Genomic DNA, 7,635 nt, shown 5'->3' on the forward strand with positions numbered 1-7,635 from the left:
TCTCGGCTTCCCGACGCCTCGGGACCCGGCTGGCCGCGCTCCCGGCGCCGAGCGCGCACCCTCGCCGGGACACAGACGCACACTCACCCGACACACACTCGCTCCCGCTCGCCCTCGGCGGAGAGTTGAAACAGCTGTGGGATTCGCCCAGGAGCTGGAAATGAGGAGGGACGCGAGCCGTGTGTGTGTGTGTGTGTGTGTGTGTAAAATACACAACCGGGGGGGCATCGCTAATAAATCAAATACTGCGATAAAGTGAGGAGGGCCATCGATCAGGTCCCCTCGGCTGGAAACGAAGGAGTATCCTTCCTTCCTCTGCTGCTGCTCCTCCCGCGGAGCTGGCAGGGGCCCGGGTTCCGCGGGGCGTGCGACAGCCCCGGCCGGGCGCGCCCCTCGTAATGACACGTTAATAAATGTTTTCTTTTATCTGCTTTCACAAGGGCTCGCCCCGGTTTGCAAACACCCGACCGCCTTTGCTGGAAGCGCGGCGCTCGCCGCTCGGCACAGCGTCTGCCTTTGGAGATGCCGGCTGGGCCCCGGGACCCCCGCTGGAGCGCGGGGTGAGCCGCCCCCGCGCCCCGGAACCTTCCCGAGACGCTAACTTGAACTCAAGTGGAAATAGCTGCCGTTGCCCAGAAATGGTCCGGGAATAGGAAAGAAAGGAGAAACCGGCCTTCTCCTCCGAAAGGGGAGGAAATTCGACTCAAGGTGGTGCTGTCCACCGCGGTTTCCACTGTCCCCGGTGCCACGGCGGAGGCCTGAGTGGGACCGGGCTGACCGGGTTGGGCAAAGAGGCGGCGGAGAGCCAACCAGGAGCTGCAGAAACACCGCCCGGTTGCGCAGGAGAGACAGACCTTGCCGTGGATAAGCGCGCTCGTGACTGGTTCAGAACCAGTAATCTGGCAAGGGGGGTGTTATGCCCGTACTACAGATGTGGAGACCAAATCACAGGGAGGTTAAGTAACTGGCCCAAGGGCAGACACTTGTTAAGAGGTGGACCCAGAAGGTTGGCTTCAGAGTTGTGCGAAGTCCCAGGCCACTTTTCAGTCCTTTCTCTTAGTCTTTTTTTCGTGCAAGTTAAGGTTGTCATATTTAGTAAATAAAACTACCAGAGGTCAAGGTGTGCTAAAACAGTCTGTTTATTTGAAATCCAAATCGGATGTCCTAACCTGGTTGGAAGCACCAGAGTCCCACACTCTATTGTCCCTTAAGCACCCCCAGATGGATCCGTAGTCTGAATAAATCAGGGGCACCTGGGGGGCTCAGTTGAGGGAGACTTGGAGTCCTGATTTCAGCTCTCCGCTTGCTGAGATCAAGCCCCACGTGAGCCCCACGTGGGAATCTGTGCCTAGCGTGGAGCCTGCTTTGGATTCTCTCTCTCTGGCCCTACCCTGCCCCCACTTGCTCACTCTCTCTCAAAATTTATTTAAAAAGTGATTTAATTAAATCAGGAAAACCTGGAACCTCTTTTTCTAAACCAGATTCCGGCCTCACGTTTGGCACCCTTGAGGTTGCTGACCCCTGCCCTTCCCAGAGTGGGAGGCTCGCTCCTTCACCATCAGGGACCAAAACATAACGGGGATCCTCTTCCCTTCTGCTGCATCACTGTGGAAGGAAGGACGGACATTTCCTGCAGTGCCGTCTGGTTGAAGCTTAAAGCAGGCCACAGTTGTAGCTAAAAATCTTCAAGGAGCTACCTTCAACAGTAATGTGAAACAGGTGACGTTAATTTTAATCTAGTAATCCAGTCTACCCAAAATGCCACTTCAAGGTGTAATCGATATGAAAATTATTAATGAGATCTTTTACATTTTTTTTTCTTACCATGGCAATGGAATCTGGTGTGTGTTTTACACCCCCACCATCTCACAATTTGGACGGCCACACGGCGCTGGGACGCCCACAGGGAGTATAGTTCTTTCTAGTAGGTTCTGTGGTCTGCTGCTGAATGTTTTCACCGGGTTACCTTCTGTAATCCTGGTACCAATTTTTCAAGAAAACTGATGCTTACAAAGGTCAAGGATTGTGACCAAGCTCACCAATTTGGCAAAGTGGGATTTTAACCCATTTGAGACTGTGCCTGACTTTGGGACATGCATCTCCTCCGACAGTGATTTTCTACCTGGGTCCTCAGAGCCCCCTGGGGGGCCTCCAGGGCTGGGGGCGACCAGGGAGGGGGGAGCTGCCTTGTGCCTGCTTTTCACGCTGGGGAGGATTTCAGAGGCGAGTAGGCTGCCTTCCTTTAGGCCTCAGGTTCATGAACACAGCTCTCCTTTCCCTAAAGCGGTCCTGCCCACAATTTTCTCATCAGGGAACCCCACGACTGGAGGGGCAGCTCACACTCCCCTACATGGGGCTGTAGGCAGGGCTGAGATGACGTCATTTGGTTATCATTTTTGGATATCTATTCATTCTGTAGTTGTTCGTAGCATGAACACGGTGACGTCTGTGTTTTCCCCCTTATTTTTACTTCGGAAGGAGATGGATCTCATGTGTCAGTGCCTCTTTGTGTGTGTCTGTGTGCATGTCCATGTGTGTAAACAGGTGCCGTGGACCGTGTGTCAGGTGAGGCCTTCATGCACCGGCTCAGAGGCTCACAGAGTCAAAGGTCTGCAAAGCGCCCCCGGGCCACATCTCATTCCCATGAGTCACAGCGAACTCCGTGGTCCTCCGGGTCCGAGGCCTCAGCCTGAGTTTTCCAGCTTCCTTCCAGGCAGGAGGGGACTCCTGGCCACATTCGGGAGCTCCGTGCCTCCCTGGGAGACTTGAGGGCCTCAGGCGCTCTGATGTCCCCCAGCCTGGAAAGCGGCTCAGCCACTGAGCCAGGGCGTGGGTGGGGCCTCAGTGTGATTCTCGGGACCTCTGGCCTCCTGACACCCTGGCCCTGCCCCAACCACACCGCCCGGGACCGCCTTTCTCCCCTTGGGCCCCTCCTCACCCTGTTGGCTTGTCTCTGTGAGAGCGTCCTGGCTGGATAATCGGCTGCTCAGGCCCCTCAGGCCTGACTCCCCACCCCCTTGCCGGTTTAACCTCGTGGGGACCTTTCTGTTGACACCCACACGCCTCATTTCATCCTTCCGTGAGCTCCCTGGCGGCCCTGGGGGCAGAACGCGGGGTGGGCTCTGCCCACCTTGCAAGGCCAGAACGCTGTTATTGCTGGAACTCCCCCACGACAATAAAAAAAAAAAAATCACTCCTGCTGTGTGTTTTCGTAGTCAAGAGGCTGAAACTCAATCTGATTGTCCTAGCACTTCTGGCTGCCTTTGGATTGGAGTAGATGCGATTTTATGAGGTTGTAAAAGTCAAGCTTTTAACATGTCTCAAACAAATTGACGTGTGAAGGAAAAGCGTTAAAAGCAGAAACATGGCTGCAGACGGGAGGGCCTGGGAATGCGAGCGGGCCACTGAACTGGGGCACAGGTGGCTTTAATAACCCGCATGAGTGTGGCACAAAGCAGAAGGAGGCTGCACAGTCAACCCCCAGGGGCTGGGGATTGGACCTCTCAGCTCCTGAGCGGGGACGATTTTGCACGGGTTTTAAAAGACAAATACCCGCACCATCCATAACATCGTCCATTTGTGGTTAATTCTGCTGAGTTTTCACTTAGACCCAAGCTGTCTTGTCGGTGGAAACGCAATTGCATTAGGGAAAAACTGTTTCTATTTCTTGAGATATTGTGATAATGAAAAACAGCACCGTGAACCCCCATTAAGGCAGAAGAACATTAATTGTATCTCCTGCTGCCTTCCTGGGCTGGCACGGGGACACAGACATACTTTATTTGAGCAAAACAGGGCTAACCTTTGCAGCACGGTACCCACTTCCCCCCCTTAATTACGGGTAATTGTATAGTCTAATTTATTCTAACGCCTAACGCCTAAAAGTGCACATTCATGAATCAAGGGTTAGATTGGGAGGTAGGAGAATTATAAATGGGTGTAATTACCGTCTTCTGGGGGCTGCCTATGAGTGATCTCAGGGAGTGGGGATGTTTATTCTGAATTCTTACCAATGAAAGACAGTTTCACTTGGTAACAGTGAACTTGTCTAGTTGCTTAACAATACACTGATAGTTCTGTTTTGGATAAGGAGGCAAAAAAGAAAAAAGATTAAATATGTGAATTTCATATGATTTGTGATCTGATAAAATGGGGTGCGCAAGCATGAGTCTGCAGGTCGTTGAATATTAAAATGAATAATGCAGCCCCGGGACGCACAGGTGCAGATCTTTGGACAAGGTAGAGCTCTGCCTTCTATTTTTATTATAAAAATCTCTAACCAGGGCGCCTGGGTGGCTCAGTCGGTTAAGCCTCCGACTTCGGCTCAGGTCATGATCTCACGTTCATGGGTTCAGTCCCCGCGTGAGGCTCTGTGCTGACGGCTCAGAACCTGGAGCCTGCTTCTGGTTCTGTGTCTCCTACTCTCTCTGCCTCTCCTCCTCTCATGCTCTGGCTTTCTCTGTATCAAAAACAAATAAAACATTAAAAAAAAATCTCTAACCAAGGAGCTGAGAGAGTAGTAGAGTGGTTATGCTATACCTTCGCCCTGGAATCAACAGTTGTGAATATTTGGCCACGTGTGCATTATGTGTCACTGCACCATTTGACAAAAAGCCCTGATCACTACGGACATCACCCCTTGTGACCTGAGCGTGCACTTCCTGAGAATTAGCCAGTCTCCCGGGTGACCCCCCCTTCATTATCACACCTAAGGAAAGGAACAGTAATGCCTTAATCATTCGCCAGCTTGCTCGCATTAACAGAACCACAAGGGCCTCTTTCTCTTTGTTCCTTAAGCCCTTCCCTACCCCAGGGCCTTTGCCCTTGCTGTGCCCTCTCTCTGCTTTGGCTCTTCCTCATCATTCAGGTCTCAGTTCAGATGTCACCTCCTGAGAGTTCTCTCCTGTTCTACCTCCAGATGTTTCCTGGTCTCCTTCACGCTCTCTCCTCCCTCCTTATTTGGTTGCCTTCCTCCAGCATGCCACTGTATACAATTCTGTTTCTATTCTGTGCCTGTGACCAACGTCCAGTCAGCACCCCTCCTCCACCCCGGCCCCACCTGCAGCCCTCACGAGCTTAGGACAGCAGGGGCTGCATCTGACTTGTTTGCTGTCATAGCCCCAGTGCCCACAACAGTGTCTAGCACACAGTCGGGAATCCGTGGGTGTGTGTGAAATGAATGCACGAATCTACCTGTATGTGCCCTTTCCAGACAGAAGTGGCAAAATGGAGAGATTGGGGCCCCAGTATTGAGAGGCAAAGCCACAGAGGTTCAACCCCAGTGCTACCGCTCACCGGCTCTGCTGCCCTGCCAAATGGGGACACTGGCCATAGTCATTCCACTTCCTAGTGTTGTCGTGAGTTACTAATGCGTTTATATACAAGGTGCTTAGAACGGTGCTGGCACCGAACAGCCAGCCTTCTTTGTGCCCTGGTAATTAATGTTAAGTCTGCCGGCCAGAGGCCTGTGATTATAAGCACCATTGGCCATCCACAGGCTCACACACAGTCTCCAAGCACAGCCCCCCGAGGAAAACTTCCTGGAGGCGCTGATGTGGCCGCGCTGATGTGGCCACACCGATGGTGATGGCGAGACGCCAGTCAGATCCACACCTGGCCTGAAAAAGGCTGTGGCTGTTTGGGGCGCCCGTCGGAGCTGATGCACCCGGGCCCATCACTAATTATCTTGACTCTCGCCCCGGGGGCCAGCCCTTGGAGCTGGCACAGGGGCAGAGGCTCGGGGACCTGGACGGGAGGGGACGGAAGTAGTCCCTCTGACTGCCCTTGGCAGGCCGACTGTTACACTTCTTACCTTATCAGTGACCTGGACATTAAACAAAAAAGGATATTCTGTGCTGGATGGCCATATACAGGGGCACGTAGGTAAATAGAAAATTTTAAGCTAAAGTTGCAATAACATAGAAGTTAGGAATCAGGGAAAGGGTTGGAAATTTGGATGATAAAAATGGCATTGAATAGGAGATAAAATAAGGTAGTTTATCTGGGAGTGTGTGTACGATCACATAAATATTTGTTGTTTTTTTTTTGAGGGAAAACTGGGAGTGTTTCAGGGTCCATTTGTCCAGCTTTAAAAAAATGTTTATTTTTGAGAGAGAGAGAACATGGCCGGGGGGAGAAGCAGAGAAGGGGTGAGAGAATCCTAAGCAGGCTCCGCGATGCCCGTGCAGAGCCCTGTATAGGGCGTAAACTCACGAACCGTAAGATCATGACCTGAGTTGAAATCAAGAGCCTAACACTTAGCCAACGGAGCCACCCAGGCGCCCCCATTTTTCCAGAACAAGAACTGACTCTCCTTTGGGGAAATTGGTCCCTCCTGGATTTCCTATACCAGAGCCTCTAGTCAGTGGCTTTGGCTTCTTGCTCCAGATTCGGGCGTGTGACCTGGCCAATCTGTGGCTACCATGCTCTGTCCAGATTGGTTCAGACATAGGTGTGCGATCCGTTTTGAGCCAATGGGAATAAATGGCCTATTTTCATTTGCTCTACTGAGTGAGAGGAGCTTTCTTACTTCTGGGTTTGAAGTGGGTGCTAATTGAGGTCATGTGTGGGCTTAGAAAGAGGCAGAAGCAGAGCTTCCAGGTAGGTGGATTGTACTGTAATCTTAAGGTGGCACCCAAGAATTGTACTGTAATTTTAAGGTGGCACCCAAGATTCCTGCCCCTTTTGTATAGAGACTCCGTAGAATTCTCTCCCCTTGAGTGTGGGCAGGACTGTGGAAATGATGGATTTCACTCCCATGATTCGGTTAAAGGGGAGGGATTTTGAAGATGTGATTAAGGGCCCACATCAGTTGAACTTGAATGAATCAAAAGGGAGAAAATCCTTGGTGGGCATGACCCAATCAGGTGTAACTCCTTATAAGGGGCTGGGTCTTTTCTGGAATCAGAGATGCTCCAGGTGACCTTGAAAGGTCAAAAGGCCGCCTTGTGAAGAAGGCCACACAGCAGGGTGGGGCCTTTGCATGACAGACAGCAAAGGGGCGGGAACCATTGTCCTCTAAAAGGAACTGAGTTCTTCCACACCCAGCAAATGTGGAAGGGGAGCCTGAATGTGAAATGACATTGCAGCTTCAAACATTTTTAGCTAAGGCTGCTGAAGTCAGACCCTGATTTCAGCCTGCTGTGACCCTGAGCAGAGAACCAAGCTTACCCATAGCCTGATTTCTGACCCATGGGAACTGTGGGCTAATACATCCATATTGGGCAAAGCTGCCAAGTTTGTGGTAATTTGTTATGCAGCAATAGAAAACAAGTACATGTGTGGACACCTGGATCAAGCTGTACCTGAAGCTGCAGTAGAACGCTTTTATTATGTGAGCCAATAAATCCTCCCCTTCCTCCTCTTTATTCTTAAGCCTGTTTTATAGCAGAATCCCAGGACTGCATCCCACTGACCTGGCTGATTTCACACACTTCTGCCTGAACCCGTCATTAAGCCTGGGAACATAAGACCCAGCATTGTGATTGGACCTTTCTGGGTTGTGGGCCCCAGTTGGGAGCTATGTGCTTGTGTGATCTGTCATCATTTCATGCGCATCTTATGCCCTGACCTTGAGGATGCAGATTTCTGTCCACAACGTCCACATCATTTTTTGATCCTCTCCCAGTAGCTGGG

General features: G+C 51.5%; 1 protein-coding gene across 1 annotated transcript in view; it reads right to left on the minus strand.

Moving 5' to 3' along the window:
• SULF2 (sulfatase 2) overlaps window positions 1-189 on the minus strand; it is a 115,818-nt gene extending 115,629 nt beyond the window's left edge. Inside the window, exon 1 of the mRNA XM_029916171.1 lies at window positions 88-189. The gene's annotated coding sequence lies outside the window, so the exon portion shown is untranslated. The remainder of the gene's footprint in view (window positions 1-87) is intronic.
• Between the last annotated feature and the right edge of the window lie 7,446 nt (window positions 190-7,635).

Source organism: Suricata suricatta, chromosome 12 (genome assembly GCF_006229205.1).
Source record: "Suricata suricatta isolate VVHF042 chromosome 12, meerkat_22Aug2017_6uvM2_HiC, whole genome shotgun sequence".
NCBI classification, from domain to species: domain Eukaryota; kingdom Metazoa; phylum Chordata; class Mammalia; order Carnivora; family Herpestidae; genus Suricata; species Suricata suricatta.